The following is a 27,687-nucleotide window of genomic DNA, read 5'->3' on the forward strand; positions in this document are numbered from 1 at the left end:
TGTATGTGGTTGAACTATGGGCAAAGCAGCTCAGCCTATGGATATGCTAACGAGTAAAGCTCTGGAACAATAGCCCTCTTTAGGCCAAGGACACACCTCAAGAGTGGTGACTCATACCTAGTGGCTACCAGCAGGGAACACAGGGATAAGCCATGGGCCAGGTGACCTGCTGTAGCCAAGAAGAGACCAGGAAGGAGGGATAAATAGGCCATGTGGTCGACTCCATCTTGGTACTCAGCTCAGCACTTCATCCCAGAGGCAGCAGTGCAGGGATCGAAGAGCCAGGAAGAACTGTGTGCCCATCCTGACCCTAGGATGCGCAACAAGGACTTGTAAGCCAGCAGCTGTAACATCTCTGCTAGAGGCTGCATCGAGAACCGGGAAATTTGATGCATGTAATGTACTATCCTTTAACAACCTTACTCTCATGCTTTTCTTTATTGTAGTAATAAACCTTTAGATGTTAGATGCTAAAGGATTGGCTCAGCATGATTTGTGGGTAAGGTCCAGAGGGTAAATTGACCAAGGATCTGTGGCTGGTTTCTTGGAACCGGACAGAACTTGTTCGGGGTAGGTGGGATTGGGTGCTAAGACCCCCCCACCGGTGTATGAGGCCCGGGGCCATCTGGGGCACGGATATTGCTGGGGTTTCGGAGGGGTTTTGCTCGTGAGGCTTCAGGCAGGCAGCTGAAGCACTCTGTGAGACTGGTTTGTGTCCTGTTTGGAGAGGTAACCAGTCTGGGGACTGTAAGGAGCCCCGAAGTTGAGCAATTCGCCCTGAGCGGAAGCCCTCAGCTGTGCCCAGACACAGTCCGGTCTGTCCCAGCCCCAGCCAAGCCGTTTGCTGCGCCCTGAGGAGAACCGCCCTGTGCTGGGCACCTGAGCAGTGAAGAGAAGTTCAGCGCCCAGACTGCCTGGGAGGGCAGCACAAGGAGTCATCGTCTCCAGGAGAGGCAGTGGTCTCATCACCCCATCAGCCCCAGGGTTCTCCTGGCTTTGCAGGCGTCATGGAGACGGGGAGTGCTACGGAGGGAAGGGATGATGAGGCAGCTCAATGGATGTTTTCGGGGAGTTCGTTCAGAGCAGCGAGGCAGAAAGCACAGAGCCCTGGAGGGGCAGGGCGTCAAGAAACCCCCTGAAATCTTCAAGTCTGAGCTGTGAGGGGAGCACGTCACCCTGGACCATTCCTCACAGGTGTCTGCCCAGCCTCTTTTTAAACGCCTCCAGCGACAGCGATTCCACAGCCTCCTTTGGGAGCCTCTTCCAGAGCTTAACTGCCCTTAGGGACAGAAAGTTCCCCTAAATCTCCCTCGGTGCAGGTAAAGTCCCTCACACATTGTCCAACTTCAGTGGACATGGAGACAAGTGATCATCAGCCCCTTTAGAAGAGCCCGTAACACACGTGAAGGCCTGTTATCGGCCCTCCCTACCTTTTCTTTTCTCAAGACTGTCTATGGCGTTCTCATGGGTCAGGTATTTTACACCTTTTATCATTTTTGTGACTCTCCCCTGGACTCGCTCCACCTGGCCCACATCTTCCCTACAGTGTGGCAGCCAGAACCCAACAGAGTCCGTCAGCTGAGACTGGTGGAGGAGGACAGGCACCGCCCAGATCTGACAAGCCAGAGCCCTGTTTAGACAAACCCTTTTTTGCAGCTGTATTCCCTTGTTGACTCATATGCCCATTTGTGATCTTGGATAACCCCCAGATCGTGTTCAGCAGCACTGTCCCCAGCCCATGGGCCATCCTCAGCTGGAGCAATTGCACAATCTGGCCTGGGACTTCCTGTCCATTACTGCCCCATGCCCTGCTCTTTCCCACCATCACCCCGCCCTCTCCCTGCGTGGCATCTTGTACCCTAGGATGCAGCTTTGGGGATCACTGGGGGGCTGGCACCACATGGAGGCAGCAGTCATGCCCCCTCTATTCTCTGTGTGGCAGGAGCCATGGCGGAGTCAGACAGCACTGGACAAATGCACTTGCTCTGTTGTGCTCTGCTTCCCCATGGCTCCTACTGATGTGGGGAGTGTGTGTGGGGCCCGACTGCTGCCTCTGCACAGCACCAGGCCCCCCAGTGACCTCCAAAGCCACGTCCTCCCTCTTCCCAAGCAGAGAGATCCGATCCCAGACAGGAGATGCCACAGCTGAGGATGGCACAACTATGAGGAGCTGCCGGTGTGGGATGCTGGCTCCTGGGAACTTCTTCAGAGGGGTATCCCAAGCTCTGCTACCACTAGCAAGCTTGAAGAAAACCCAATAATCTCTGATAGCTGACCTCTCAGTCTTAGTCATGCACTCACCCACCTCCTATTACTTTCCAGGACACAAGAATCAGATCCTAGTCTTTAAAAGGGTGTTCTTATTAACAAAAGAAAAAGATATTCTTGATAAAGGATACTTCATTGCTAGGTGTTATAGAGCAGCTGAGAAAAGAATAGATTAAAACACAGAGAATTGCTTCCCTGGGATTCAGTTTTAGTTACAGCGTAAGGGGGGGTTAACTAAACACCAAAACAAAGAAAATTGTGTAGAACTATAAACATTCCCTATCTACTCACATGTTTGTACTTCCAAAGTCTAGTCCATTTCTAGGCATGGGTATTCATCTCCCTTCCCCCCAGTTCTTGGTTTGAATGCCCAAAGGAAAAGCAGCAGGCAGATTCCCTTTCAAGCCAACTCTAACACGGTCTTCCCATTGGTTCTCCTGGCTACCTGCCAACACTTCCTGGTCACCCACTTTCCAGGGTGAACCCTTTAGTTACTGAATGCTGAACTGTTTCTTCAGACAACGAGGGTGAGAAAGGCCAATCTGTACCTCTCTCCTTCACTCTCTTACCCAAACATTGCTTCTCTTTTGAAGCTGTAATATTTTACCAGAAGACTTACTTGGCCTTGCTCGGGTCCTTCAGGGCAGGGGGCTGGCGGTGTGGGGAGTGCAGGAGTCAGAGCTAAGTGGGATGGGCCCTGCCAGCAAGGAGGAGACAGGAAGCCTGCACCTCGTACTCCTGCGAAAAGCCTGCCTGGGGGAAACTCAGCTCTGGAGGGAAGAAGGAAGCCACAGGCTGGCGCACACAGGGCTCTGTGGGCTTGTCGGAGGCTGTGGGTGTCAGGCTGTGAGCCCAGCAGCAGAGCATTTAAGGCACCCAGAGTTCCAGGGCAGACGATGACACAACACCTCACTCCCAGAACATGCACCTCAGTCTGTAGAGCGGTGCCGGTAAGGTTCAGGGAGGTGTCACAGGCCGAGGGAGCGAGCTGCAGTGGCTGGAGGCTGACCCTGGAGGTGCTCCCTGTGGCAATAAGAGGCCAGGCTGATTATGGAACCTGGTGGGAGGGAGGGCAAGGGCATGGCAGGTAGCACTGGCATGAAATGCCCAAGCCAGGCAACGCTCCTCAGCCTGGTCCATCCTGCCAGGCCGGAGCCATTCCCTCCCATAGGCTGTGTGAACCACGGCAGCCAGCCACTCCCAGCAACTCAGCCCTGGCTCCTCGTGGTCTCCTGGATGCTTTATTCCCACTGTTCAATCCCAGGGCGCATCCCAGGGGAACGCCCCCAGGAGGCCTCCCATGCGGTCCCGGTAGATCCCGTCGAAGGCCTTGCTCTGCGCCGCTGTGAAATGGTTCTTCCAGTCCCCACAGATGCCTGTGGAAGGCGAGTGGCGCTGCTCAGGATTCGCACCATGGCCATCGCGGGGACTGGGACTCGCCTCCCACCCTGCAGATCGCGGGGCGCTTGCTGCTGCAAGGGGGGTTGAGCCCACCCTGCTCCCAGTGCACAATCCTGGCTCTGCCCCCGGCTCATCCCCCACAAGGGCTCGATGGGATCTGTGAAGCTCCCCAATGATGGGGCTGCCTGACAGCAGCCTCCTCACTATAACTTTGGGCTGGGCCCTGACTGAGCTCCCAGGCAGCCTTCTTATAGTCCTAGTCCCGCCCTTTGACTTCCGGTCAGGTGAGGGGGCGGGGCTAGGCGGGGCCCAAAATGGCTCCCAGAGGGGTTCCTCCGCCTCCGGCTCAGTGGGTGGCCATTCCACCCCCCTACACTCCTCCCCCCTTAAGTCCAGCTCCCAATCTCCGGGACCGGGATTCTGCTCTTCCTCCCTGCGGGACAGGGCATCGACATTGTCCCTCCCTGCTCGGTGTTTCACTGTGAATACATACGGTTGGAGGGACAGGTACCATCTCATGATGCGACTGTTGGTATCCCGCATCTGATGGAGCCATTGTAGGGGTGCATGGTCTGTAAAAAGAATAAAAGAGTCTCCAAGGAGGTAATACCGCAGCGCCTCGATGGCCCACTTTATCGCTAGGGCCTCCTTCTCAATTGCGGCGTAGCGGCTCTCTCGAGGAAATAGTTTTCGGCTGATATACAGCACTGGGTGTTCTTCTCCCTCAATTTCCTGGGACAGTACTGCCCCCAGTCCGCAGTCTGACGCGTCCGTCTGGACAATGAAGGGCCGGGAGAAATCGGGGCTGAACAGAACTGGCTCGCTGCACACAGCGGCTTTTAGGTCCTGAAAAGCTGTCTTGCATTCCGGCGACCACCTGATCCTTTGAGGACTGTCTTTCTTGAGGAGCGCCGTGAGAGGCGTGGCTCGAGTTGCAAAGTGTGGCACAAAACGGCAATAGTAGCCTGCCAACCCTAAAAACTGTCTTACTTTCTTCTTGGAGTTGGGTGCCGGGTAGTTTTGGACCGCCTCCACCTTCCCTACTAGAGGCCGGACTAGGCCCCACCCCAGCTGGTACCCGAGGTAGGTGGTTTCCTGCCAGCCAAGTTTACATTTCGTGGGATTGGTGGTCAGGCCGGCATCCCGCAATGTCCGCATTACGGCCGCTACCCGCTCCAGATGTTCCTCCCAATCTTGGCTGTAAATTACCACATCATCTAGGAACGCGGCGGCATATGCCGTATGCGGGGATAGCAAGCGGTCCATCATTCGCTGAAATGTTGCAGGGGCCCCATGGAGTCCGAATGGCATCCTTATAAAATGGAACAATCCCGGGGGAGTTGAAAAGGCAGTTTTTTCTCTCGATTCGGAGTCCAGGGGGATCTGCCAATATCCCTCTGTAAGATCTAGGGTGGTTATAAAGTCGGCTCTCCCCAAGCGTTCTAACAGTGCGTCTGTTCGCGGCATGGGGTAAGCGTCAAATTTTGAAATTTCATTTACTCGTCTGAAATCGATGCAGAAGCGGACACTGCCATCTGGCTTCGGCACCAAGACGATTGGGCTACGCCACTCGCTCTGGGAGCGCTCTATCACTCCCAGTTGCAGCATCGACTGGACTTCCTCCTCGACTACCTTCCGCATCTGGCGGGGGAGAGGCCGAGTACCTTCTCGTACCACTTGGCCTGGAGGGGTCCAAATGTTATGTGTTATTACCCCAGTATGGCCGGGTTGGGTTGTGAAGGTCTTTCGAAATGTCTCTCTGGGTATGTCTACACTACCCTCCTAGTTCGAACTAGGAGGGTAATGTAGGCATACCGCACTTGCAGATGAAGCCCGGGATTTGAATTTCCCGGGCTTCATTTGCATAAGCGGGGCGCCGCCATTTTTAAAAGCCCGCTGGTTCGAACCCCGTGCAGTGCGGCTACACGGGGCACGAACTAGGTAGTTCGAACTAGGCTTCCTAGTTCGAACTACCGTTACTCCTCATTCCACATACCCTATGAGACAATGTGCTTGTTTCACCTGGGTTGCAGAGAGGGTGTTTCCCAGCTGTGGCTCTCTTTCCTCCCCCAGATCAGGTATTTCCGGCCCTAGAGTGGGCTCCGCTGGCTAGGGGGTAATCATCAGGGCCTCCCGTTCTTGCCAGTGCTTCAGGAAATTTACATGAAATATTTGGGTTTTCTTCTTCCGATCCGGTTGATAGATCTCGTAGTTCACCGGCCCGACCTGACGAGTGACCTCACCGGTGTATGAGGCCCGGGGCCATCTGGGACACGGATATTGCTGGGGTGTCGGAGGGGTTTTGCTCGGGAGGCTTCAGGCAGGCTGCTGAAGCGCTCCGTGGGACTGGTTTGTGGCCTGTTTGGAAAGGTCACCAGTCTGGGGGCTGTAAGGAGCCCTGAATTTGAGCAATTCGCCCTGAGCGGATGCCCTCAGCTGTGCCCAGACACAGCCCGGTCCGGTCCGTAACACATGGCAATGGATGCCAAAGGAAATATGATGACACAACAGGGGGGGGCGGGCTTGTCCAATGAGATGCTTTGTCTCCATGCCCCTTTCCTGGGCTTCGCCCAGCATGACTGAGCCTGGAAATGTCTTTTCAGGGCAGGAAAGTGGCTCTTTCCGAGGGGGAATGCCAAACCCTTCTGCTGGGCGAGTTTCTTCTGGAATTCCCTGCCCCTGTCGTAACCCGGCAGCCAGTGAGTTATTGCCTCCTCTGCACTCACTGGGCGGGGGGTTGCTGTGGCAGGAGGCACCAGACGTACCATCCCACCTGGGCTTCTATTTGACATTTTCCTTTGTTTTGAGTTTTTTGCAAATGAAAGGAGACAGAACGGTCAGTTAGAAGCACAAATGGCTTGTGTGAGGTTTAGTTTCAAATAGACATTTTCCTGCCAGTTTGGATTTGGATGCCCAAATCCAAATTGTCACCGCAAAGCACAGGAAAAGATCGCCTTTCAATGCTAAATGATTGTGTGGAATGCCCAAGATCATTGCACGTGAAGTGTTTGAGGGCAAAGATTTAACTGAAATTAAACGATTTGTGCTTTAAAAATGTTGGTAAAATATTGTAGAAAAACTTCAATAAGCTTTTTTTTTCATACGCAACGTTTTCGGTGCAGTCTGTTGCCCTCTGTTGCATGGCATCAGAACTGCAAGAGTGTGTCATTAATGGGTATGTCTACACTACAGCACGAATTCGAACTAACTGAATTGGAATTAGTTAATTCGAACTAAGCTAATTTGAACTAGTGTATCTAGACCTAAAAGCTAATTTGAATTCAATCGGGGGACTGTCAGGATCCAGGAGGCCCTGCAGGAGAGCTTCCACCCAAGGAGCCTGCAGAGCCACCCTAGTCCTCCCCATCGGGGGCTCATGCCCCATTCCTCCCTCACCTTCTTCCACTTACCCCTCCCTAGCCCCCCTTCCTGATGTAAAAAAAAATAAAGGACACGTGTGTTCAAAAATACAAACTCTCTTTATTTAACAAAACTGGGGAGGGGAAATAAAACTGTGGGGAGACGGGGGAAAGGAGGCAGGAAAGGGCAGGAGAGAGTGTGGGAGAGGGGAGGGGGAAAACTGGGAGGAGGGAGCTGGAAGGGGAAAGCAAGGGGAAAGAGGGGGAGGGGAAACTCAGGGATCGGGGTGGGGGTGACGCCGGGCCAACCGCCTCCCAGCACGGCAAGGGAGGGGGCCTCGGCGTCCCCGGGGGGATGGGGTGGAGGGTGCAGAGGTTGAGGTGGGGGGTGTGGACATTGAGGAGGAGGAGGGTGTGGGGGTTGAGGAGGAAGAGGTGGGAGGGGGGCAGGAGTGGGAGGAGGGACAGTTGTTGGGGGGGCAGCAGGCGCAGGATCAGCACAGGGCACCATGCTCTGCAGCAGGGCCTGCAGATTTGCATTTCTGGCTCGGTCCTCAGCCAGCTGCTCCTGGCGGAGCTGCAGGTCTTCCCACATCCAGGCCTTGACGGTGTGGTGCAGGGCTCGCAAGGACCCCAGGTGCTGGTCCCAGTACTCCTGCTCTGTGGTGGCGGACCGGAGCAGGCCATGGGTGCGGGAGCATGTCCCGGGTGGGGTGGTGCGCCCTGCACGAGCAGCTGGTACAGCTGTAGAGAAAGAGAGTGGTCACTTCTCCCTGGGGACACAGTAGATGATGCCCAGCCCCCTCCCCCCGCCCCGCAACGTGAGGGCGACCATGCCCTGCACCGTCAGAGCCGCTGTGCTTGTACAGAGGCCATGGTCAGGATGTCTGGCTCTCCCCGGGACGGGGAGCTGCCCCAAGACTGCACCCATGTCCCTGTGCCATGTATAGTGTGGCCGGGGCGGTGGGCGGGCGGGCGGGGGGGGGGGGGAGATGTCCCCTGCCTCCATGTAGAGGAGACGTGTGGAGGGAAAGCATCCTGCTGGGTCCCGCCCCAGGGTCAGGAGCATGTCAGGTCTCTTCAGACATGCATGTGCCTATTGGGCCACGGCCCCTGGGTGTCACGCAGCTGGAGCGTGGCATGGCATGTGCTTGCACGTGCACAGGTGTCTGTGTGATCCGTGGGAGGCATGGCCCACGTGCGCGGTCCCTGGTCTCCCTCCTGCCTCCTCCCCCGAACTACTTAATTGGAACTACTTCCCCGGTACGGTCTCCCTGGATGACCCTGCCGACTCCAGTGCTGGAACTCCTTGTGGTGGCCCCTCCGGTGTGCCCAGGTCAGGGCCCTCCAGTCCCGGCTCGCTGCCTCCCGGGCTGGCACGGACCGCCCCGCCCCCCAAGAGTCGGTCGAGGGCAGGGAAGTAGGGGCAGGTGGCAGCCCCTGCTGCGGCGCCGCCCCTGGTGGCCATGGCGTACGCCTGCCGCAGCTGTTTTACTTTCAGGTGCTCCCACGGCAGAAGATGCAAAAGGCCCTGGAAGGAAAGCCCTCCTGCTTTTTTACCTCGGGAGGATGTGGGCTACCAACCGAAGCTCTGAGCCAAGGACTGAAGGACCCGTCCAAGCCGTGGCCGTACTCCCGAGACTTGACCGAAGCCAGCTCTCTCTTCCATGACTGCTGCAAGCCTCAACCGAGAACGTGGCGAGTGCTGCCCGTGCTCCCACAATTCCCTCTCCCCCTTTCCATTGAGGATTCTGAAGGACCGTCAGCTGGTGATTTTTGGCTCTGACTGTAAGGGATGAATTGAGCCGGGAACGTAGCTGGTCCTCTTGGGCTGGGCAGAAGCTTTTGATGGGATGAGATGGGTTTTGGTCAGCCGGCGTGTGCCTAAAGAGCGTGGGTGGTGGCGATGCGGGAGAAGCGGCGCGTCGGAGGGAATTGCTCGCGTGTCCTGTTGTTGAGCAGTATGGCGAAGGCAGAAGTTCTCTTTGTGAAGGGTTTGGCGTGCCTGGGAGTAGTAGAGCAAGGCCAGTGTTGATGCTGTGGCAGCTCTTTGTCTAGGCGTTTTGTCTAGGCCTGAATGAAGGCTCTGGGTAGCGTGGTCCAGAAGTGCTTTGTTCCACGAGCGTCTGGAGAGCCTCCCTGGCGCGCTCCCTGAGCGGGTCCCGGCGGCCCTTGTGGGTGGGAAAAGGGCAGGAGGAAGCCCTGTTGCCTGAGGACAGAAGAGGAGGCCTCCGTGCCTCCCACACAGGAAGCGGGGGGCTGCCGAGAGCTTCCCCGCAGGCGGCATCCTGGCCTGGCCTTTAGCTACTTGCAGCCTGGAGTGAAGGCGCGGAGTCAAAAGAGGCCGGCCCACACGTAGCAGAGGATGGTTTCGATCCATCGACCTCTGGGTTATGGGCCCAGCACGCTTCCGCTGCGCCACTCTGCTCCCTTTGGGCTAGACTGCCCGCAATCCACTCTAGCACCTGGGCTGCACTGGCACGGCCAGGCAGAGGAGCAGGCTGCTAGGCAGCGTTTCGGAAAGCCCTTAGAGGTCTCTGTGGCGCAATGGGTCAGCGCGTTCGGCTGTTAACCGAAAGGATGGTGGTTTGAGCCCACCCGGGGACGTGGCTACGCTCGGCCTCCTGGCGCTTGCTAGCGGGCTCCCTTTTGCCACCTCCAAGCCATCCCTCTCGGCCTCGGTGAGGTCACCTTGTGGCCGGCAAGGTTCAGGGGCCGTGCCGTGCCACAGGAGCCCGTCTCCCAGCAACCGCGCCGGGGCCTCGGCCTCAGGGCTTAAGCCCCGAGCCCAAGCGCGAAAGCTCCAGCCGGGCAGGTGTCGTTCCCCTCCCGCCTCTACGCCAGCTGAGAGGGAGAAACGCACGAGCCGCGCGGGTTCTTAGCCGCCTCCCTCCTGCGGGCCTGTTTGCTGCGCAGACCTCTGGGCCTGTCTCATGCCTCCCCTGGGAAGCGTGGCCGCGCGAACTGAGCCCCAGTCGCAGCTCCCGAGGTTTCCTGTGCAGCCTTGGACTTGCATGGCTGCCATGGTTTCTCTTTGGAAGGGACTCGGTCCCGCTTGGACAGGCGACTCGCCCGTGTGACTCCAAACGCCATCTTGTGGCTGTCTTTTTCCCCCACAGCCAGAACACCAGGATTCGCCTCCCACGGCAGAAGATGCAAAAGGCCCTGGAAGGAAAGCCCTCCTGCTTTTTTACCTCGGGAGGATGTGGGCTACCAACCGAAGCTCTGAGCCAAGGACTGAAGGACCCGTCCAAGCCGTGGCCGTATTCCCGAGACTTGACTGAAGCCAGCTCTCTCTTCCATGACTGCTGCAAGCCTCAACCGAGAACGTGGCGAGTGCTGCCCGTGCTCCCACAATTCCCTCTCCCCCTTTCCATTGAGGATTCTGAAGGACCGTCAGCTGGTGATTTTTGGCTCTGACTGTAAGGGATGAATTGAGCCGGGAACGTAGCTGGTCCTCTTGGGCTGGGCAGAAGCTTTTGATGGGATGAGATGGGTTTTGGTCAGCCGGCGTGTGCCTAAAGAGCGTGGGTGGTGGCGATGCGGGAGAAGCGGCGCGTCGGAGGGAATTGCTCGCGTGCGTTGTTGTTGAGCAGTATGGCGAAGGCAGAAGTTCTCTTTGTGAAGGGTTTGGCGTGCCTGGGAGTAGTAGAGCAAGGCCAGTGTTGATGCTGTGGCAGCTCTTTGTCTAGGCGTTTTGTCTAGGCCTGAATGAAGGCTCTGGGTAGCGTGGTCCAGAAGTGCTTTGTTCCACGAGCGTCTGGAGAGCCTCCCTGGCGCGCTCCCTGAGCGGGTCCCGGCGGCCCTTGTGGGTGGGAAAAGGGCAGGAGGAAGCCCTGTTGCCTGAGGACAGAAGAGGAGGCCTCCGTGCCTCCCACACAGGAAGCGGGGGGCTGCCGAGAGCTTCCCCGCAGGCAGCATCCTGGCCTGGCCTTTAGCTACTTGCAGCCTGGAGTGAAGGCGCGGAGTCAAAAGAGGCCGGCCCACACGTAGCAGAGGATGGTTTCGATCCATCGACCTCTGGGTTATGGGCCCAGCACGCTTCCGCTGCGCCACTCTGCTCCCTTGGGGCTAGACTGCCCGCAATCCACTCTAGCACCTGGGCTGCACTGGCACGGCCAGGCAGAGGAGCAGGCTGCTAGGCAGCGTTTCGGAAAGCCCTTCGAGGTCTCTGTGGCGCAATGGGTCAGCGCGTTCGGCTGTTAACCGAAAGGATGGTGGTTCGAGCCCACCCGGGGACGTGGCTACGCTCGGCCTCCTGGCGCTTGCTAGTGGGCTCCCTTTTCCCACCTCCAAGCCATCCCTCTCGGCCTCGGTGAGGTCACCTTGTGGCCGGCAAGGTTCAGGGGCCGTGCCGTGCCACGGGAGCCCGTCTCCCAGCAACCGCGCCGGGGCCTCGGCCTCGGTGCTTAAGCCCCGAGCCCAAGCGCGAAAGCTCCAGCCGGGCAGGTGTCGTTCCCCTCCCGCCTCTACGCCAGCTGAGAGGGAGAAACGCACGAGCCGCGCGGGTTCTTAGCCGCCTCCCTCCTGCGGGCCTGTTTGCTGCGCAGACCTCTGGGCCTGTCTCATGCCTCCCCTGGGAAGCGTGGCCGCGCGAACTGAGCCCCAGTCGCAGCTCCCGAGGTTTCCTGTGCAGCCTTGGACTTGCATGGCTGCCATGGTTTCTCTTTGGAAGGGACTCGGTCCCGCTTGGACAGGCGACTCGCCCGTGTGACTCCAAACGCCATCTTGTGGCTGTCTTTTTCCCCCACAGCCAGAACACCAGGATTCGCCTCCCACGGCAGAAGATGCAAAAGGCCCTGGAAGGAAAGCCCTCCTGCTTTTTTACCTCGTGAGGACGTGGGCTACCAACCGAAGCTCTGAGCCAAGGACTGAAGGACCCGTCCAAGCCGTGGCCGTATTCCCGAGACTTGACCGAAGCCAGCTCTCTCTTCCATGACTGCTGCAAGCCTCAACCGAGACCGTGGCGAGTGCTCCCACAATTCCCTCTCCCCCTTTCCATTGAGGATTCTGAAGGACCGTCAGCTGGTGATTTTTGGCTCTGACTGTAAGGGATGAATTGAGCCGGGAACGTAGCTGGTCCTCTTGGGCTGGGCAGAAGCTTTTGATGGGATGAGATGGGTTTTGGTCAGCCGGCGTGTGCCTAAAGAGCGTGGGTGGTGGCGATGCGGGAGAAGCGGCGCGTCGGAGGGAATTGCTCGCGTGTCCTGTTGTTGAGCAGTATGGCGAAGGCAGAAGTTCTCTTTGTGAGGGGTTTGGCGTGCCTGGGAGTAGTAGAGCAAGGCCAGTGTTGATGCTGTGGCAGCTCTTTGTCTAGGCGTTTTGTCTAGGCCTGAATGAAGGCTCTGGGTAGCGTGGTCCAGAAGTGCTTTGTTCCACGAGCGTCTGGAGACCCTCCCTGGCGCGCTCCCTGAGCGGGTCCCGGCGGCCCTTGTGGGTGGGAAAAGGGCAGGAGGAAGCCCTGTTGCCTGAGGACAGAAGAGGAGGCCTCCGTGCCTCCCACACAGGAAGCGGGGGGCTGCCGAGAGCTTCCCCGCAGGCGGCATCCTGGCCTGGCCTTTAGCTACTTGCAGCCTGGAGTGAAGGCGCGGAGTCAAAAGAGGCCGGCCCACACGTAGCACAGGATGGTTTCGATCCATCGACCTCTGGGTTATGGGCCCAGCACGCTTCCGCTGCGCCACTCTGCTCCCTTGGGGCTAGATTGCCCGCAATCCACTCTAGCACCTGGGCTGCACTGGCACAGCCAGGCAGAGGAGCAGGCTGCTAGGCAGCGTTTCGGAAAGCCCTTCGAGGTCTCTGTGGCGCAATGGGTCAGCGCGTTTGGCTGTTAAGCGAAAGGATGGTGGTTCGAGCCCACCCGGGGACGTGGCTACGCTCGGCCTCCTGGCGCTTGCTAGTGGGCTCCCTTTTGCCACCTCCAAGCCATCCCTCTCGGCCTCGGTGAGGTCACCTTGTGGCCGGCAAGGTTCAGGGGCCGTGCCGTGCCACGGGAGCCCGTCTCCCAGCAACCGCGCCGGGGCCTCGGCGCTTAAGCCCCGAGCCCAAGCGCGAAAGCTCCAGCCGGGCAGGTGTCGTTCCCCTCCCGCCTCTACGCCAGCTGAGAGGGAGAAACGCACGAGCCGCGTGGGTTCTTAGCCGCCTCCCTCCTGCGGGCCTGTTTGCTGCGCAGACCTCTGGGCCTGTCTCATGCCTCCCCTGGGAAGCGTGGCCGCGCGAACTGAGCCCCAGTCGCAGCTCCCGAGGTTTCCTGTGCAGCCTTGGACTTGCATGGCTGCCATGGTTTCTCTTTGGAAGGGACTCGGTCCCGCTTGGACAGGCGACTCGCCCGTGTGACTCCAAACGCCATCTTGTGGCTGTCTTTTTCCCCCACAGCCAGAACACCAGGATTCGCCTCCCACGGCAGAAGATGCAAAAGGCCCTGGAAGGAAAGCCCTCCTGCTTTTTTACCTCGGGAGGATGTGGGCTACCAACCGAAGCTCTGAGCCAAGGACTGAAGGACCCGTCCAAGCCGTGGCCGTACTCCCGAGACTTGACCGAAGCCAGCTCTCTCTTCCATGACTGCTGCAAGCCTCAACCGAGACCGTGGCGAGTGCTCCCACAATTCCCTCTCCCCCTTTCCATTGAGGATTCTGAAGGACCGTCAGCTGGTGATTTTTGGCTCTGACTGTAAGGGATGAATTGAGCCGGGAACGTAGCTGGTCCTCTTGGGCTGGGCAGAAGCTTTTGATGGGATGAGATGGGTTTTGGTCAGCCGGCGTGTGCCTAAAGAGCGTGGGTGGTGGCGATGCGGGAGAAGCGGCGCGTCGGAGGGAATTGCTCGCGTGTCCTGTTGTTGAGCAGTATGGCGAAGGCAGAAGTTCTCTTTGTGAGGGGTTTGGCGTGCCTGGGAGTAGTAGAGCAAGGCCAGTGTTGATGCTGTGGCAGCTCTTTGTCTAGGCGTTTTGTCTAGGCCTGAATGAAGGCTCTGGGTAGCGTGGTCCAGAAGTGCTTTGTTCCACGAGCGTCTGGAGAGCCTCCCTGGCGCGCTCCCTGAGCGGGTCCCGGCGGCCCTTGTGGGTGGGAAAAGGGCAGGAGGAAGCCCTGTTGCCTGAGGACAGAAGAGGAGGCCTCCGTGCCTCCCACACAGGAAGCGGGGGGCTGCCGAGAGCTTCCCCGCAGGCGGCATCCTGGCCTGGCCTTTAGCTACTTGCAGCCTGGAGTGAAGGCGCGGAGTCAAAAGAGGCTGGCCCACACGTAGCAGAGGATGGTTTCGATCCATCGACCTCTGGGTTATGGGCCCAGCACGCTTCCGCTGCGCCACTCTGCTCCCTTTGGGCTAGACTGCCCGCAATCCACTCTAGCACCTGGGCTGCACTGGCACGGCCAGGCAGAGGAGCAGGCTGCTAGGCAGCGTTTCGGAAAGCCCTTCGAGGTCTCTGTGGCGCAATGGGTCAGCGCGTTTGGCTGTTAACCGAAAGGATGGTGGTTCGAGCCCACCCGGGGACGTGGCTACGCTCGGCCTCCTGGCGCTTGCTAGCGGGCTCCCTTTTGCCACCTCCAAGCCATCCCTCTCGGCCTCGGTGAGGTCACCTTGTGGCCGGCAAGGTTCAGGGGCCGTGCCGTGCCACGGGAGCCCGTCTCCCAGCAACCGCGCCGGGGCCTCGGCCTCGGGGCTTAAGCCCCGAGCCCAAGCGCGAAAGCTCCAGCCGGGCAGGTGTCGTTCCCCTCCCGCCTCTACGCCAGCTGAGAGGGAGAAACGCACGAGCCGCGCGGGTTCTTAGCCGCCTCCCTCCTGCGGGCCTGTTTGCTGCGCAGACCTCTGGGCCTGTCTCATGCCTCCCCTGGGAAGCGTGGCCGCGCGAACTGAGCCCCAGTCGCAGCTCCTGAGGTTTCCTGTGCAGCCTTGGACTTGCATGGCTGCCATGGTTTCTCTTTGGAAGGGACTCGGTCCCGCTTGGACAGGCGACTCGCCCGTGTGACTCCAAACGCCATCTTGTGGCTGTCTTTTTCCCCCACAGCCAGAACACCAGGATTCGCCTCCCACGGCAGAAGATGCAAAAGGCCCTGGAAGGAAAGCCCTCCTGCTTTTTTACCTCGTGAGGACGTGGGCTACCAACCGAAGCTCTGAGCCAAGGACTGAAGGACCCGTCCAAGCCGTGGCCGTACTCCCGAGACTTGACCGAAGCCAGCTCTCTCTTCCATGACTGCTGCAAGCCTCAACCGAGACCGTGGCGAGTGCTCCCACAATTCCCTCTCCCCCTTTCCATTGAGGATTCTGAAGGACCGTCAGCTGGTGATTTTGGGCTCTGACTGTAAGGGATGAATTCAGCCGGGAACGTAGCTGGTCCTCTTGGGCTGGGCAGAAGCTTTTGATGGGATGAGATGGGTTTTGGTCAGCCGGCGTGTGCCTAAAGAGCGTGGGTGGTGGCGATGCGGGAGAAGCGGCGCGTCGGAGGGAATTGCTCGCGTGTCCTGTTGTTGAGCAGTATGGCGAAGGCAGAAGTTCTCTTTGTGAGGGGTTTGGCGTGCCTGGGAGTAGTAGAGCAAGGCCAGTGTTGATGCTGTGGCAGCTCTTTGTCTAGGCGTTTTGTCTAGGCCTGAATGAAGGCTCTGGGTAGCGTGGTCCAGAAGTGCTTTGTTCCACGAGCGTCTGGAGAGCCTCCCTGGCGCGCTCCCTGAGCGGGTCCCGGCGGCCCTTGTGGGTGGGAAAAGGGCAGGAGGAAGCCCTGTTGCCTGAGGACAGAAGAGGAGGCCTCCGTGCCTCCCACACAGGAAGCGGGGGGCTGCCGAGAGCTTCCCCGCAGGCGGCATCCTGGCCTGGCCTTTAGCTACTTGCAGCCTGGAGTGAAGGCGCGGAGTCAAAAGAGGCCGGCCCACACGTAGCAGAGGATGGTTTCGATCCATCGACCTCTGGGTTATGGGCCCAGCACGCTTCCGCTGCGCCACTCTGCTCCCTTGGGGCTAGACTGCCCGCAATCCACTCTAGCACCTGGGCTGCACTGGCACGGCCAGGCAGAGGAGCAGGCTGCTAGGCAGCGTTTCGGAAAGCCCTTCGAGGTCTCTGTGGCGCAATGGGTCAGCGCGTTTGGCTGTTAAGCGAAAGGATGGTGGTTCGAGCCCACCCGGGGACGTGGCTACGCTCGGCCTCCTGGCGCTTGCTAGTGGGCTCCCTTTTGCCACCTCCAAGCCATCCCTCTCGGCCTCGGTGAGGTCACCTTGTGGCCGGCAAGGTTCAGGGGCCGTGCCGTGCCACGGGAGCCCGTCTCCCAGCAACCGCGCCGGGGCCTCGGCCTCGGGGCTTAAGCCCCGAGCCCAAGCGCGAAAGCTCCAGCCGGGCAGGTGTCGTTCCCCTCCCGCCTCTACGCCAGCTGAGAGGGAGAAACGCACGAGCCGCGCGGGTTCTTAGCCGCCTCCCTCCTGCGGGCCTGTTTGCTGCGCAGACCTCTGGGCCTGTCTCATGCCTCCCCTGGGAAGCGTGGCCGCGCGAACTGAGCCCCAGTCGCAGCTCCTGAGGTTTCCTGTGCAGCCTTGGACTTGCATGGCTGCCATGGTTTCTCTTTGGAAGGGACTCGGTCCCGCTTGGACAGGCGACTCGCCCGTGTGACTCCAAACGCCATCTTGTGGCTGTCTTTTTCCCCCACAGCCAGAACACCAGGATTCGCCTCCCACGGCAGAAGATGCAAAAGGCCCTGGAAGGAAAGCCCTCCTGCTTTTTTACCTCGGGAGGATGTGGGCTACCAACCGAAGCTCTGAGCCAAGGACTGAAGGACCCGTCCAAGCCGTGGCCGTACTCCCGAGACTTGACCGAAGCCAGCTCTCTCTTCCATGACTGCTGCAAGCCTCAACCGAGACCGTGGCGAGTGCTCCCACAATTCCCTCTCCCCCTTTCCATTGAGGATTCTGAAGGACCGTCAGCTGGTGATTTTTGGCTCTGACTGTAAGGGATGAATTGAGCCGGGAACGTAGCTGGTCCTCTTGGGCTGGGCAGAAGCTTTTGATGGGATGAGATGGGTTTTGGTCAGCCGGCGTGTGCCTAAAGAGCGTGGGTGGTGGCGATGCGGGAGAAGCGGCGCGTCGGAGGGAATTGCTCGCGTGTCCTGTTGTTGAGCAGTATGGCGAAGGCAGAAGTTCTCTTTGTGAGGGGTTTGGCGTGCCTGGGAGTAGTAGAGCAAGGCCAGTGTTGATGCTGTGGCAGCTCTTTGTCTAGGCGTTTTGTCTAGGCCTGAATGAAGGCTCTGGGTAGCGTGGTCCAGAAGTGCTTTGTTCCACGAGCGTCTGGAGAGCCTCCCTGGCGCGCTCCCTGAGCGGGTCCCGGCGGCCCTTGTGGGTGGGAAAAGGGCAGGAGGAAGCCCTGTTGCCTGAGGACAGAAGAGGAGGCCTCCGTGCCTCCCACACAGGAAGCGGGGGGCTGCCGAGAGCTTCCCCGCAGGCGGCATCCTGGCCTGGCCTTTAGCTACTTGCAGCCTGGAGTGAAGGCGCGGAGTCAAAAGAGGCCGGCCCACACGTAGCAGAGGATGGTTTCGATCCATCAACCTCTGGGTTATGGGCCCAGCACGCTTCCGCTGCGCCACTCTGCTCCCTTGGGGCTAGATTGCCCGCAATCCACTCTAGCACCTGGGCTGCACTGGCACGGCCAGGCAGAGGAGCAGGCTGCTAGGCAGCGTTTCGGAAAGCCCTTCGAGGTCTCTGTGGTGCAATGGGTCAGCGCGTTCGGCTGTTAACCGAAAGGATGGTGATTCGAGCCCACCCGGGGACGTGGCTACGCTCGGCCTCCTGGCGCTTGCTAGCGGGCTCCCTTTTGCCACCTCCAAGCCATCCCTCTCGGCCTCGGTGAGGTCACCTTGTGGCCGGCAAGGTTCAGGGGCCGTGCCGTGCCACAGGAGCCCGTCTCCCAGCAACCGCGCCGGGGCCTCGGCCTCGGGGCTTAAGCCCCGAGCCCAAGCGCAAAAGCTCCAGCCGGGCAGGTGTCGTTCCCCTCCCGCCTCTACGCCAGCTGAGAGGGAGAAACGCACGAGCCGCGCGGGTTCTTAACCGCCTCCCTCTTGCGGGCCTGTTTGCTGCGCAGACCTCTGGGCCTGTCTCATGCCTCCCCTGGGAAGCGTGGCCGCGCGAACTGAGCCCCAGTCGCAGCTCCTGAGGTTTCCTGTGCAGCCTTGGACTTGCATGGCTGCCATGGTTTCTCTTTGGAAGGGACTCGGTCCCGCTTGGACAGGCGACTCGCCCGTGTGACTCCAAACGCCATCTTGTGGCTGTCTTTTTCCCCCACAGCCAGAACACCAGGATTCGCCTCCCACGGCAGAAGATGCAAAAGGCCCTGGAAGGAAAGCCCTCCTGCTTTTTTACCTCGGGAGGATGTGGGCTACCAACCGAAGCTCTGAGCCAAGGACTGAAGGACCCGTCCAAGCCGTGGCCGTACTCCCGAGACTTGACCGAAGCCAGCTCTCTCTTCCATGACTGCTGCAAGCCTCAACCGAGAACGTGGCGAGTGCTGCCCGTGCTCCCACAATTCCCTCTCCCCCTTTCCATTGAGGATTCTGAAGGACCGTCAGCTGGTGATTTTTGGCTCTGACTGTAAGGGATGAATTGAGCCGGGAACGTAGCTGGTCCTCTTGGGCTGGGCAAAAGCTTTTGATGGGATGAGATGGGTTTTGGTCAGCCGGCGTGTGCCTAAAGAGCGTGGGTGGTGGCGATGCGGGAGAAGCGGCGCGTCGGAGGGAATTGCTCGCGTGTCCTGTTGTTGAGCAGTATGGCGAAGGCAGAAGTTCTCTTTGTGAGGGGTTTGGCGTGCCTGGGAGTAGTAGAGCAAGGCCAGTGTTGATGCTGTGGCAGCTCTTTGTCTAGGCGTTTTGTCTAGGCCTGAATGAAGGCTCTGGGTAGCGTGGTCCAGAAGTGCTTTGTTCCACGAGCGTCTGGAGAGCCTCCCTGGCGCGCTCCCTGAGCGGGTCCCGGCGGCCCTTGTGGGTGGGAAAAGGGCAGGAGGAAGCCCTGTTGCCTGAGGACAGAAGAGGAGGCCTCCGTGCCTCCCACACAGGAAGCGGGGGGCTGCCGAGAGCTTCCCCGCAGGCGGCATCCTGGCCTGGCCTTTAGCTACTTGCAGCCTGGAGTGAAGGCGCGGAGTCAAAAGAGGCCGGCCCACACGTAGCAGAGGATGGTTTCGATCCATCAACCTCTGGGTTATGGGCCCAGCACGCTTCCGCTGCGCCACTCTGCTCCCTTGGGGCTAGACTGCCCGCAATCCACTCTAGCACCTGGGCTGCACTGGCACGGCCAGGCAGAGGAGCAGGCTGCTAGGCAGCGTTTCGGAAAGCCCTTCGAGGTCTCTGTGGCGCAATGGGTCAGCGCGTTTGGCTGTTAACCGAAAGGATGGTGGTTCGAGCCCACCCGGGGACGTGGCTACGCTCGGCCTCCTGGCGCTTGCTAGTGGGCTCCCTTTTGCCACCTCCAAGCCATCCCTCTCGGCCTCGGTGAGGTCACCTTGTGGCCGGCAAGGTTCAGGGGCCGTGCCGTGCCACGGGAGCCCGTCTCCCAGCAACCGCGCCGGGGCCTCGGCCTCGGTGCTTAAGCCCCGAGCCCAAGCGCGAAAGCTCCAGCCGGGCAGGTGTCGTTCCCCTCCCGCCTCTACGCCAGCTGAGAGGGAGAAACGCACGAGCCGCGCGGGTTCTTAGCCGCCTCCCTCCTGCGGGCCTGTTTGCTGCGCAGACCTCTGGGCCTGTCTCATGCCTCCCCTGGGAAGCGTGGCCGCGCGAACTGAGCCCCAGTCGCAGCTCCTGAGGTTTCCTGTGCAGCCTTGGACTTGCATGGCTGCCATGGTTTCTCTTTGGAAGGGACTCGGTCCCGCTTGGACAGGCGACTCGCCCGTGTGACTCCAAACGCCATCTTGTGGCTGTCTTTTTCCCCCACAGCCAGAACACCAGGATTCGCCTCCCACGGCAGAAGATGCAAAAGGCCCTGGAAGGAAAGCCCTCCTGCTTTTTTACCTCGGGAGGATGTGGGCTACCAACCGAAGCTCTGAGCCAAGGACTGAAGGACCCGTCCAAGCCGTGGCCGTATTCCCGAGACTTGACCGAAGCCAGCTCTCTCTTCCATGACTGCTGCAAGCCTCAACCGAGAACGTGGCGAGTGCTCCCACAATTCCCTCTCCCCCTTTCCATTGAGGATTCTGAAGGACCGTCAGCTGGTGATTTTGGGCTCTGACTGTAAGGGATGAATTGAGCCGGGAACGTAGCTGGTCCTCTTGGGCTGGGCAGAAGCTTTTGATGGGATGAGATGGGTTTTGGTCAGCCGGCGTGTGCCTAAAGAGCGTGGGTGGTGGCGATGCGGGAGAAGCGGCGCGTCGGAGGGAATTGCTCGCGTGTCCTGTTGTTGAGCAGTATGGCGAAGGCAGAAGTTCTCTTTGTGAGGGGTTTGGCGTGCCTGGGAGTAGTAGAGCAAGGCCAGTGTTGATGCTGTGGCAGCTCTTTGTCTAGGCGTTTTGTCTAGGCCTGAATGAAGGCTCTGGGTAGCGTGGTCCAGAAGTGCTTTGTTCCACGAGCGTCTGGAGAGCCTCCCTGGCGCGCTCCCTGAGCGGGTCCCGGCGGCCCTTGTGGGTGGGAAAAGGGCAGGAGGAAGCCCTGTTGCCTGAGGACAGAAGAGGAGGCCTCCGTGCCTCCCACACAGGAAGCGGGGGGCTGCCGAGAGCTTCCCCGCAGGCGGCATCCTGGCCTGGCCTTTAGCTACTTGCAGCCTGGAGTGAAGGCGCGGAGTCAAAAGAGGCCGGCCCACACGTAGCAGAGGATGGTTTCGATCCATCGACCTCTGGGTTATGGGCCCAGCACGCTTCCGCTGCGCCACTCTGCTCCCTTCGGGCTAGACTGCCCGCAATCCACTCTAGCACCTGGGCTGCACTGGCACGGCCAGGCAGAGGAGCAGGCTGCTAGGCAGCGTTTCGGAAAGCCCTTCGAGGTCTCTGTGGCGCAATGGGTCAGCGCGTTTGGCTGTTAAGCGAAAGGATGGTGGTTCGAGCCCACCCGGGGACGTGGCTACGCTCGGCCTCCTGGCGCTTGCTAGTGGGCTCCCTTTTGCCACCTCCAAGCCATCCCTCTCGGCCTCGGTGAGGTCACCTTGTGGCCGGCAAGGTTCAGGGGCCGTGCCGTGCCACGGGAGCCCGTCTCCCAGCAACCGCGCCAGGGCCTCGGCCTCGGGGCTTAAGCCCCGAGCCCAAGCGCGAAAGCTCCAGCCGGGCAGGTGTCGTTCCCCTCCCGCCTCTACGCCAGCTGAGAGGGAGAAACGCACGAGCCGCGCGGGTTCTTAGCCGCCTCCCTCCTGCGGGCCTGTTTGCTGCGCAGACCTCTGGGCCTGTCTCATGCCTCCCCTGGGAAGCGTGGCCGCGCGAACTGAGCCCCAGTCGCAGCTCCTGAGGTTTCCTGTGCAGCCTTGGACTTGCATGGCTGCCATGGTTTCTCTTTGGAAGGGACTCGGTCCCGCTTGGACAGGCGACTCGCCCGTGTGACTCCAAACGCCATCTTGTGGCTGTCTTTTTCCCCCACAGCCAGAACACCAGGATTCGCCTCCCACGGCAGAAGATGCAAAAGGCCCTGGAAGGAAAGCCCTCCTGCTTTTTTACCTCGGGAGGATGTGGGCTACCAACCGAAGCTCTGAGCCAAGGACTGAAGGACCCGTCCAAGCCGTGGCCGTACTCCCGAGACTTGACCGAAGCCAGCTCTCTCTTCCATGACTGCTGCAAGCCTCAACCGAGACCGTGGCGAGTGCTCCCACAATTCCCTCTCCCCCTTTCCATTGAGGATTCTGAAGGACCGTCAGCTGGTGATTTTTGGCTCTGACTGTAAGGGATGAATTGAGCCGGGAACGTAGCTGGTCCTCTTGGGCTGGGCAGAAGCTTTTGATGGGATGAGATGGGTTTTGGTCAGCCGGCGTGTGCCTAAAGAGCGTGGGTGGTGGCGATGCGGGAGAAGCGGCGCGTCGGAGGGAATTGCTCGCGTGTCCTGTTGTTGAGCAGTATGGCGAAGGCAGAAGTTCTCTTTGTGAGGGGTTTGGCGTGCCTGGGAGTAGTAGAGCAAGGCCAGTGTTGATGCTGTGGCAGCTCTTTGTCTAGGCGTTTTGTCTAGGCCTGAATGAAGGCTCTGGGTAGCGTGGTCCAGAAGTGCTTTGTTCCACGAGCGTCTGGAGAGCCTCCCTGGCGCGCTCCCTGAGCGGGTCCCGGCGGCCCTTGTGGGTGGGAAAAGGGCAGGAGGAAGCCCTGTTGCCTGAGGACAGAAGAGGAGGCCTCCGTGCCTCCCACACAGGAAGCGGGGGGCTGCCGAGAGCTTCCCCGCAGGCGGCATCCTGGCCTGGCCTTTAGCTACTTGCAGCCTGGAGTGAAGGCGCGGAGTCAAAAGAGGCCGGCCCACACGTAGCAGAGGATGGTTTCGATCCATCAACCTCTGGGTTATGGGCCCAGCACGCTTCCGCTGCGCCACTCTGCTCCCTTGGGGCTAGATTGCCCGCAATCCACTCTAGCACCTGGGCTGCACTGGCACGGCCAGGCAGAGGAGCAGGCTGCTAGGCAGCGTTTCGGAAAGCCCTTCGAGGTCTCTGTGGTGCAATGGGTCAGCGCGTTCGGCTGTTAACCGAAAGGATGGTGATTCGAGCCCACCCGGGGACGTGGCTACGCTCGGCCTCCTGGCGCTTGCTAGCGGGCTCCCTTTTGCCACCTCCAAGCCATCCCTCTCGGCCTCGGTGAGGTCACCTTGTGGCCGGCAAGGTTCAGGGGCCGTGCCGTGCCACAGGAGCCCGTCTCCCAGCAACCGCGCCGGGGCCTCGGCCTCGGGGCTTAAGCCCCGAGCCCAAGCGCAAAAGCTCCAGCCGGGCAGGTGTCGTTCCCCTCCCGCCTCTACGCCAGCTGAGAGGGAGAAACGCACGAGCCGCGCGGGTTCTTAACCGCCTCCCTCTTGCGGGCCTGTTTGCTGCGCAGACCTCTGGGCCTGTCTCATGCCTCCCCTGGGAAGCGTGGCCGCGCGAACTGAGCCCCAGTCGCAGCTCCTGAGGTTTCCTGTGCAGCCTTGGACTTGCATGGCTGCCATGGTTTCTCTTTGGAAGGGACTCGGTCCCGCTTGGACAGGCGACTCGCCCGTGTGACTCCAAACGCCATCTTGTGGCTGTCTTTTTCCCCCACAGCCAGAACACCAGGATTCGCCTCCCACGGCAGAAGATGCAAAAGGCCCTGGAAGGAAAGCCCTCCTGCTTTTTTACCTCGGGAGGATGTGGGCTACCAACCGAAGCTCTGAGCCAAGGACTGAAGGACCCGTCCAAGCCGTGGCCGTACTCCCGAGACTTGACCGAAGCCAGCTCTCTCTTCCATGACTGCTGCAAGCCTCAACCGAGAACGTGGCGAGTGCTGCCCGTGCTCCCACAATTCCCTCTCCCCCTTTCCATTGAGGATTCTGAAGGACCGTCAGCTGGTGATTTTTGGCTCTGACTGTAAGGGATGAATTGAGCCGGGAACGTAGCTGGTCCTCTTGGGCTGGGCAAAAGCTTTTGATGGGATGAGATGGGTTTTGGTCAGCCGGCGTGTGCCTAAAGAGCGTGGGTGGTGGCGATGCGGGAGAAGCGGCGCGTCGGAGGGAATTGCTCGCGTGTCCTGTTGTTGAGCAGTATGGCGAAGGCAGAAGTTCTCTTTGTGAGGGGTTTGGCGTGCCTGGGAGTAGTAGAGCAAGGCCAGTGTTGATGCTGTGGCAGCTCTTTGTCTAGGCGTTTTGTCTAGGCCTGAATGAAGGCTCTGGGTAGCGTGGTCCAGAAGTGCTTTGTTCCACGAGCGTCTGGAGAGCCTCCCTGGCGCGCTCCCTGAGCGGGTCCCGGCGGCCCTTGTGGGTGGGAAAAGGGCAGGAGGAAGCCCTGTTGCCTGAGGACAGAAGAGGAGGCCTCCGTGCCTCCCACACAGGAAGCGGGGGGCTGCCGAGAGCTTCCCCGCAGGCGGCATCCTGGCCTGGCCTTTAGCTACTTGCAGCCTGGAGTGAAGGCGCGGAGTCAAAAGAGGCCGGCCCACACGTAGCAGAGGATGGTTTCGATCCATCAACCTCTGGGTTATGGGCTCAGCACGCTTCCGCTGCGCCACTCTGCTCCCTTGGGGCTAGACTGCCCGCAATCCACTCTAGCACCTGGGCTGCACTGGCACGGCCAGGCAGAGGAGCAGGCTGCTAGGCAGCGTTTCGGAAAGCCCTTCGAGGTCTCTGTGGCGCAATGGGTCAGCGCGTTCGGCTGTTAACCGAAAGGATGGTGGTTCGAGCCCACCCGGGGACGTGGCTACGCTCGGCCTCCTGGCGCTTGCTAGCGGGCTCCCTTTTGCCACCTCCAAGCCATCCCTCTCGGCCTCGGTGAGGTCACCTTGTGGCCGGCAAGGTTCAGGGGCCGTGCCGTGCCACGGGAGCCCGTCTCCCAGCAACCGCGCCGGGGCCTCGGCCTCGGTGCTTAAGCCCCGAGCCCAAGCGCGAAAGCTCCAGCCGGGCAGGTGTCGTTCCCCTCCCGCCTCTACGCCAGCTGAGAGGGAGAAACGCACGAGCCGCGCGGGTTCTTAGCCGCCTCCCTCCTGCGGGCCTGTTTGCTGCGCAGACCTCTGGGCCTGTCTCATGCCTCCCCTGGGAAGCGTGGCCGCGCGAACTGAGCCCCAGTCGCAGCTCCTGAGGTTTCCTGTGCAGCCTTGGACTTGCATGGCTGCCATGGTTTCTCTTTGGAAGGGACTCGGTCCCGCTTGGACAGGCGACTCGCCCGTGTGACTCCAAACGCCATCTTGTGGCTGTCTTTTTCCCCCACAGCCAGAACACCAGGATTCGCCTCCCACGGCAGAAGATGCAAAAGGCCCTGGAAGGAAAGCCCTCCTGCTTTTTTACCTCGGGAGGATGTGGGCTACCAACCGAAGCTCTGAGCCAAGGACTGAAGGACCCGTCCAAGCCGTGGCCGTATTCCCGAGACTTGACCGAAGCCAGCTCTCTCTTCCATGACTGCTGCAAGCCTCAACCGAGAACGTGGCGAGTGCTCCCACAATTCCCTCTCCCCCTTTCCATTGAGGATTCTGAAGGACCGTCAGCTGGTGATTTTGGGCTCTGACTGTAAGGGATGAATTGAGCCGGGAACGTAGCTGGTCCTCTTGGGCTGGGCAGAAGCTTTTGATGGGATGAGATGGGTTTTGGTCAGCCGGCGTGTGCCTAAAGAGCGTGGGTGGTGGCGATGCGGGAGAAGCGGCGCGTCGGAGGGAATTGCTCGCGTGTCCTGTTGTTGAGCAGTATGGCGAAGGCAGAAGTTCTCTTTGTGAGGGGTTTGGCGTGCCTGGGAGTAGTAGAGCAAGGCCAGTGTTGATGCTGTGGCAGCTCTTTGTCTAGGCGTTTTGTCTAGGCCTGAATGAAGGCTCTGGGTAGCGTGGTCCAGAAGTGCTTTGTTCCACGAGCGTCTGGAGAGCCTCCCTGGCGCGCTCCCTGAGCGGGTCCCGGCGGCCCTTGTGGGTGGGAAAAGGGCAGGAGGAAGCCCTGTTGCCTGAGGACAGAAGAGGAGGCCTCCGTGCCTCCCACACAGGAAGCGGGGGGCTGCCGAGAGCTTCCCCGCAGGCGGCATCCTGGCCTGGCCTTTAGCTACTTGCAGCCTGGAGTGAAGGCGCGGAGTCAAAAGAGGCCGGCCCACACATAGCACAGGATGGTTTCGATCCATCGACCTCTGGGTTATGGGCCCAGCACGCTTCCGCTGCGCCACTCTGCTCCCTTGGGGCTAGACTGCCCGCAATCCACTCTAGCACCTGGGCTGCACTGGCACGGCCAGGCAGAGGAGCAGGCTGCTAGGCAGCGTTTCGGAAAGCCCTTCGAGGTCTCTGTGGCGCAATGGGTCAGCGCGTTTGGCTGTTAACCGAAAGGATGGTGGTTCGAGCCCACCCGGGGACGTGGCTACGCTCGGCCTCCTGGCGCTTGCTAGCGGGCTCCCTTTTGCCACCTCCAAGCCATCCCTCTCGGCCTCGGTGAGGTCACCTTGTGGCCGGCAAGGTTCAGGGGCCGTGCCGTGCCACGGGAGCCCGTCTCCCAGCAACCGCGCCGGGGCCTCGGCCTCGGGGCTTAAGCCCCGAGCCCAAGCGCGAAAGCTCCAGCCGGGCAGGTGTCGTTCCCCTCCCGCCTCTACGCCAGCTGAGAGGGAGAAACGCACGAGCCGCGCGGGTTCTTAGCCGCCTCCCTCCTGCGGGCCTGTTTGCTGCGCAGACCTCTGGGCCTGTCTCATGCCTCCCCTGGGAAGCGTGGCCGCGCGAACTGAGCCCCAGTCGCAGCTCCTGAGGTTTCCTGTGCAGCCTTGGACTTGCATGGCTGCCATGGTTTCTCTTTGGAAGGGACTCGGTCCCGCTTGGACAGGCGACTCGCCCGTGTGACTCCAAACGCCATCTTGTGGCTGTCTTTTTCCCCCACAGCCAGAACACCAGGATTCGCCTCCCACGGCAGAAGATGCAAAAGGCCCTGGAAGGAAAGCCCTCCTGCTTTTTTACCTCGGGAGGATGTGGGCTACCAACCGAAGCTCTGAGCCAAGGACTGAAGGACCCGTCCAAGCCGTGGCCGTACTCCCGAGACTTGACCGAAGCCAGCTCTCTCTTCCATGACTGCTGCAAGCCTCAACCGAGACCGTGGCGAGTGCTCCCACAATTCCCTCTCCCCCTTTCCATTGAGGATTCTGAAGGACCGTCAGCTGGTGATTTTTGGCTCTGACTGTAAGGGATGAATTGAGCCGGGAACGTAGCTGGTCCTCTTGGGCTGGGCAGAAGCTTTTGATGGGATGAGATGGGTTTTGGTCAGCCGGCGTGTGCCTAAAGAGCGTGGGTGGTGGCGATGCGGGAGAAGCGGCGCGTCGGAGGGAATTGCTCGCGTGTCCTGTTGTTGAGCAGTATGGCGAAGGCAGAAGTTCTCTTTGTGAGGGGTTTGGCGTGCCTGGGAGTAGTAGAGCAAGGCCAGTGTTGATGCTGTGGCAGCTCTTTGTCTAGGCGTTTTGTCTAGGCCTGAATGAAGGCTCTGGGTAGCGTGGTCCAGAAGTGCTTTGTTCCACGAGCGTCTGGAGAGCCTCCCTGGCGCGCTCCCTGAGCGGGTCCCGGCGGCCCTTGTGGGTGGGAAAAGGGCAGGAGGAAGCCCTGTTGCCTGAGGACAGAAGAGGAGGCCTCCGTGCCTCCCACACAGGAAGCGGGGGGCTGCCGAGAGCTTCCCCGCAGGCGGCATCCTGGCCTGGCCTTTAGCTACTTGCAGCCTGGAGTGAAGGCGCGGAGTCAAAAGAGGCCGGCCCACACGTAGCAGAGGATGGTTTTGATCCATCGACCTCTGGGTTATGGGCCCAGCACGCTTCCGCTGCGCCACTCTGCTCCCTTGGGGCTAGACTGCCCGCAATCCACTCTAGCACCTGGGCTGCACTGGCACGGCCAGGCAGAGGAGCAGGCTGCTAGGCAGCGTTTCGGAAAGCCCTTCGAGGTCTCTGTGGCGCAATGGGTCAGCGCGTTTGGCTGTTAAGCGAAAGGATGGTGGTTCGAGCCCACCCGGGGACGTGGCTACGCTCGGCCTCCTGGCGCTTGCTAGTGGGCTCCCTTTTGCCACCTCCAAGCCATCCCTCTCGGCCTCGGTGAGGTCACCTTGTGGCCGGCAAGGTTCAGGGGCCGTGCCGTGCCACGGGAGCCCGTCTCCCAGCAACCGCGCCGGGGCCT

General features: G+C 60.3%; 7 non-coding genes across 7 annotated transcripts; 2 read left to right on the plus strand and 5 right to left on the minus strand.

Moving 5' to 3' along the window:
* Positions 1-9,384: 9,384 nt before the first annotated feature.
* On the minus strand, positions 9,385-9,456 carry TRNAM-CAU (transfer RNA methionine (anticodon CAU)). The gene has a single exon. It is a non-coding gene; the product is annotated as a tRNA-Met (tRNA).
* Positions 9,457-11,018: 1,562 nt separating this feature from the next.
* Positions 11,019-11,090, minus strand: TRNAM-CAU (transfer RNA methionine (anticodon CAU)). The gene has a single exon. It is a non-coding gene; the product is annotated as a tRNA-Met (tRNA).
* A 105-nt stretch (positions 11,091-11,195) lies between these two features.
* On the plus strand, positions 11,196-11,269 carry TRNAN-GUU (transfer RNA asparagine (anticodon GUU)). The gene has a single exon. It is a non-coding gene; the product is annotated as a tRNA-Asn (tRNA).
* Positions 11,270-14,262: 2,993 nt separating this feature from the next.
* TRNAM-CAU (transfer RNA methionine (anticodon CAU)) lies at positions 14,263-14,334 on the minus strand. Its single transcript has one exon. It is a non-coding gene; the product is annotated as a tRNA-Met (tRNA).
* A 1,553-nt stretch (positions 14,335-15,887) lies between these two features.
* Positions 15,888-15,959, minus strand: TRNAM-CAU (transfer RNA methionine (anticodon CAU)). The gene has a single exon. It is a non-coding gene; the product is annotated as a tRNA-Met (tRNA).
* Positions 15,960-20,771: 4,812 nt separating this feature from the next.
* On the minus strand, positions 20,772-20,843 carry TRNAM-CAU (transfer RNA methionine (anticodon CAU)). Its single transcript has one exon. It is a non-coding gene; the product is annotated as a tRNA-Met (tRNA).
* A 3,364-nt stretch (positions 20,844-24,207) lies between these two features.
* Positions 24,208-24,281, plus strand: TRNAN-GUU (transfer RNA asparagine (anticodon GUU)). Its single transcript has one exon. It is a non-coding gene; the product is annotated as a tRNA-Asn (tRNA).
* The last annotated feature ends 3,406 nt before the right edge of the window (positions 24,282-27,687 follow it).

Source organism: Pelodiscus sinensis, chromosome 25 (genome assembly GCF_049634645.1).
Source record: "Pelodiscus sinensis isolate JC-2024 chromosome 25, ASM4963464v1, whole genome shotgun sequence".
NCBI classification, from domain to species: Eukaryota; Metazoa; Chordata; order Testudines; family Trionychidae; genus Pelodiscus; species Pelodiscus sinensis.